The following is a 4,987-nucleotide window of genomic DNA, read 5'->3' on the forward strand; positions in this document are numbered from 1 at the left end:
TGGCTGACTGTGTTGGATTCTACTCATTCTTATAATTTTTATTTTTTTTATTCACTGCCTAGGTCAGATATATTCAGAACTTAAGCACAAATAGATGCCCTTCTAAATGAAATGAGCAGAGTATAGGCCTAAATAACTATTTTTCTTTATAATATACTTTGCATTAATATCATGTTAGATCTATAAATGAGGGGGACACTCCTGATTGTAACATGTATTTTATATGTCTCAGAAAACCCAAGTCAATGTCTACTGTACATTTTAATTGTTCAGCTGTTATTCACTTTATGTTCATACTGAGCCAGGAGGAAGCCAGGAAAAGAAATGATGAAATTACTCCAGTGTCCTAAGTCCAACCAGGAAAGGCCCTAGCTACTCAGTGTGCCTTTGTGGTTTAGCTCTGAGTTGCCAAGACCACAGGCAACAAAGATTTCTGAGAAAAGAATACAAAAACAATCATGCCTTATCCATTCTATATATCGTTTGTATTTTCTTAGCAAAATGCTTTAAACATTGTGCAATAAATACAGCATATCCTTGGAATGCTCATTAATTTTAGGCACATTAATCATTGTAATTACAGAAAGTCCAGAAAAGTAGGCAAATCCATGGTCAAGTAAAGCACTAGAATAAGAGGCTTGCATAAGGCAAAAATTGAAAAGTCAGAGATTTAAGATAAAGCCAGGTGCTAAGAGCCAGGTAAGCATCAGAACACAATGACAAATAAGAAGCAAAATGCCTTGTGGGGCAACCCAGGCTTCCACAATGAACAATTTAAGAATTGTCTGTATCTCTGTTTTGGTACCAGTACCATGCTGTTTTTAATACTGTAGCCTTGTAGTGTAGTTTGAAGTCCAGTAGTGTGATGCGTCCCGCTTTGTTCCTTTTGCTTAGAATTGACTTGGCTATGCGGGGTCTCTTTTGGTTCCATATGAAGTTAAAGGTGTTTTTTTCCAGTTCTGTGAAGAAGGTCATTGGTAGCTTGATGGGGATAGCGTTGAATCTGTAAATTACTTTGGGCTGTATGGCCATTTTCACGATATTGATTCTTCCTAACCATGAACATGGAATGTTTCTCCATCTGTTTGTGTCCTCTCTAATTTCGTTGAGCAGTGGTTTGTAGTTCTCCTTGAAGAGGTCCTTTATGTTCCTTGTTAGTTGTATTCCTCGGAGGCAACACAACATATCTAAAACCATCCAATCTTTGACAAACCTGACAAAAACAAGCAATGGGGAAAGGATTCTCTGTTTAATAAATGGTGTTGGGAAAACTGGCTAGCCGTGCGCAGAAAGCAGAAACTAGATTCCTTCCTGACACCTCAAACTAAAATTAACTCCATAAGACTTAAACATAAGACCTAACACCATAAAAACCCTAGAAGAAAATCTAGGCAAAACCATTCAGGACATAGGCATAGGCAAGGACTTCATGACCAAAACACCAAAAGCATTGGCAACAAAAGCCAAAATAGACAAATGGGACTTAATCAAACTCCACAGCTTCTGCACGGCAAAAGAAACAGTCATTACAGTGAATCAGCAACCAACAGAATGGGAAAAATTTTTTGCAGTCCACCCATCTGACAAAGGGCTGATATCCAGAATTTACAAAGAACTAAAACAGATTTACAAGAAAAAAAACAAACAAGCCCATTCATAAGTGGGCGAAGGATATGAACAGACACTTTACAAAAGAAGACATACATGCGGCCAACAAACATATGAAAAAATGCTCATCACTGGTTATTAGAGAAATGCAAATCAAAACTACATTGAGATACCATCTCACGCCAGTTTGAATGGCGATCATTAAAAAATCTAGAGACGACAGATGCTGGAGAGGATGTGGAGAAATAGGAACACTTTAACACTGTTGGTGGGAGTATAAATTAGTTCAACTATTGTGGAAGACAGTGTGGCGATTCCTTAAGGACCTAGAAATAGAAATTCCATTTGACCCAGCAATCCCATTACCGGGTATATATCCAAAGGATTATAAATTGTTCTACTATAAGGACGCATGCACACGAATGTCCATTGCAGCACTGTTTAAAATAGCAAAGACCTGGAACCAACCCAAATGACCATAGATGATAGACTGAACAGGAAAAATGTGGCACATATACACCATGGAATATTAGGCAGCCATCAAAAATGATGAGTTCGTGTCCTTTGTAAGAACATGGATGAACCTGGAAACCATCATTCTCAGAAAACTGACACAAGAGCCAAAAATCAAATACCATATGTTCTCACTCATAGGCGGGTGTTGAACAATGAGAACGCATGGACACAGGGAGAGGAGCACTACAAACTGGGGTCTGTTGGGGGGAAAATGAGGGAGGGACAGTGGAGGGTGGGGAGTTGGGGAGAGGTAGCATGGGGAGAAATGCCAGATATAGGTGAAGGGGAGGAAGGCAGCAAATCACACTGCCAAGTGTGTACCTATGCAAAAATCTTGCATGTTCTTCACATGTACCCCAAAACCTAAAATGCAATTAACAACAACAAAAAAAAGAATTGTCATTTTCAGAGGTAAAACTGTAGTTGCACCCATTGAAATTTTATAAGACAGCCCTGGATGAGAAGCAGAATATATTCAATGCAAAGGGTTCTGGTACTATTTGTCAGTAACAGAATTTGTTCATCTGGTGCTCTTTTCTGTATTGGGTGTTGACTATAAGATACACAAGCATGAGATGTGGGTGAAGCATAAAGGTAATAACTGAAGCCATGTAAATCAAGCCTTGAAGAAAGCAAGCAGCTATAAAGGCAAGGTAAAGAATAAAATAAAAGGGCATCAAATGCTCAATGAATAAGAACTGGAAGAGAATCTACATATTATCTATGTAACATTCTAAGGATATTCTAGAGAAAGATTTGCTCAAGATTTTACCTCTAATTCCGAGATAGAGTTGGCACTACAAACCTCTTTCTTCTAGTATTTGGAATGCCATTTAAAAACTTCATCAAAATATAAAAGGAAAATAAAATAAATAATGTGGATTTATATAATGATTCAAACTTATCAAAAATATGACATGTAACTAACAAATTCTTATATAAAGAGAAATAGGTCATGTAGCATTTCTTATACAGGTAAAGTATTTTAATTCCTTCAATGAGATCATTTGAATATAATAAAATGACGTCCTCTCTGAAATATGGCTACTATAATTAATTAATAAAGGTAAGCAAGAATCGTGGAATAAGAAAAATGATCTTAGAAAACAAGTTCATGAAGCAGGTATCATTAAAGCATAAAGCCCATTACCCTGATTCATAGGACACACTCTCGATTGACAGTAACTGCTCTTATTTTCCATATAATCAAAATTTTATTCACGTTCAGTATGCATTTATGAAGTATATACTATACTTTCAACCATAGTTTCTTAACCTTGCCACTATTGACATTTTGGGCAGGATAATTCTTTATTTATATTTACTGAAATATTTTCTTCATTGTGGTGATCTGTACGTGAGCCTGCAATGTCTGTGAGGTATGTCTGTAAATTTTTCCTTGGTTTTTATTTAATTATTTTACTTTTTTCTTTCCATCTTTTGTTTCAGGTTCAAAGGGTACATGCATAAGTTTGTTATGTGAGCAAATTGCATGTTTTGGGATATTGGTATAGATAATTTGGTCACCACAGTAATCAGCATAATTCCCAATAGGTAGCTTTTCAGTCCTGAATCTCCTCACATCCTCTTTCCTCAAGTAAGCCATAATGTCTATTTTTCCATTCTTTGTGACCATGTGTTACTGACATTTAGCTCCCACTTAAAAGTGAGAACAAGTAGTATTTGGTTTTCTGTTCCTGCAGTAATTTGCTTAGGATAGCCTTCAGTTCCATCCATATTACTGCTAATGACATGATATTGTTCTTCTTTATAGCTGCATAGTATTAATATTGTTTGGTGTATATGCACGATATTTTCTTTATCCAGTCCACCCCTGATGGGCTTCCAGGTTGATTCCATGTCTTTTCTATTATTAATATTGCTGCAATAACCATATATGTGCATATGTCTTTATGATAGAATAATTTGTATTGCTTTGGGAATATAGCCAATAATTGGACTACTGGGTTAAAGGGTAGCTATATTTTAAGTTATTTAAGAATTCTCCAAAATGCTTTCCACAGGGTCTGAACTAATTGACATTCCCATCAGCAGAGTATAAGCATTCCATTTTCTCTACAATTTCACCCATATCTGTTATATTTTGGCTTTTTTATAATAGCCATTCTGACTGGTGTGAGATGGTATCTTATTGTGGTTTTGATTTGCATTTCCCTAATGATTAGTAATACTGAGCATTTTTTCATATGATTGTTGGCTGCGTGTACGTATTCTTTTGAGAATTGTCTGTTCATGTACTTTGCCTATTTTTAATGGGGTCATTTGTTTTTTCTTGTTGATTTGTTTAAGTTACTTATAGATTCTGGATATTAGACCTTTGTTGGATACATAGTTTGTAAATATTTATCCCATTCTGTAGGTTGCCTGTTTACTCTGTCGATAGTTTCATTTTTTTTTTCCCATTTATTTATTTTATTGCATTTTACATTTTGGGGTACATGTGAAGAACATGCAAAATTGTTGCATAGGAACACACATGGCAGTGTGATTTGCTGCCTTCCTCCCCATCACCTACATCTGGCATTTCTCCCCTTGCTATCGCTCCCCAGCTTCCCACCCCCCACCGTCCCTCCCCTATTTCCCCCCAACCGACCCCAGTGTGTAGTGCTCCCCTCCCTGTGTCCATGTGTTCTCATTGATCAACACCCGCCTATGAGTGAGAACATGCGGTGTTTGATCTTCTGCTCTTCTGTCAGTTTGCTGAGAAGGATGGTTTCCAGGTTCATCCATGTCCCTACAAAGGACCCAAACTCATCGTTTCTGATGGCTGTATAATATTCCATGGTGTATATGTACCACATTTTCCCTATCCAGTCTATCGTCGATGGGCATTTGGGTTGGT

The sequence above is a fragment of the Sapajus apella genome, unplaced genomic scaffold (genome assembly GCF_009761245.1).
Source record: "Sapajus apella isolate SASKATOON/1434 unplaced genomic scaffold, GSC_monkey_1.0 scaffold108, whole genome shotgun sequence".
Classification (NCBI taxonomy): Eukaryota; Metazoa; Chordata; class Mammalia; order Primates; family Cebidae; genus Sapajus; species Sapajus apella.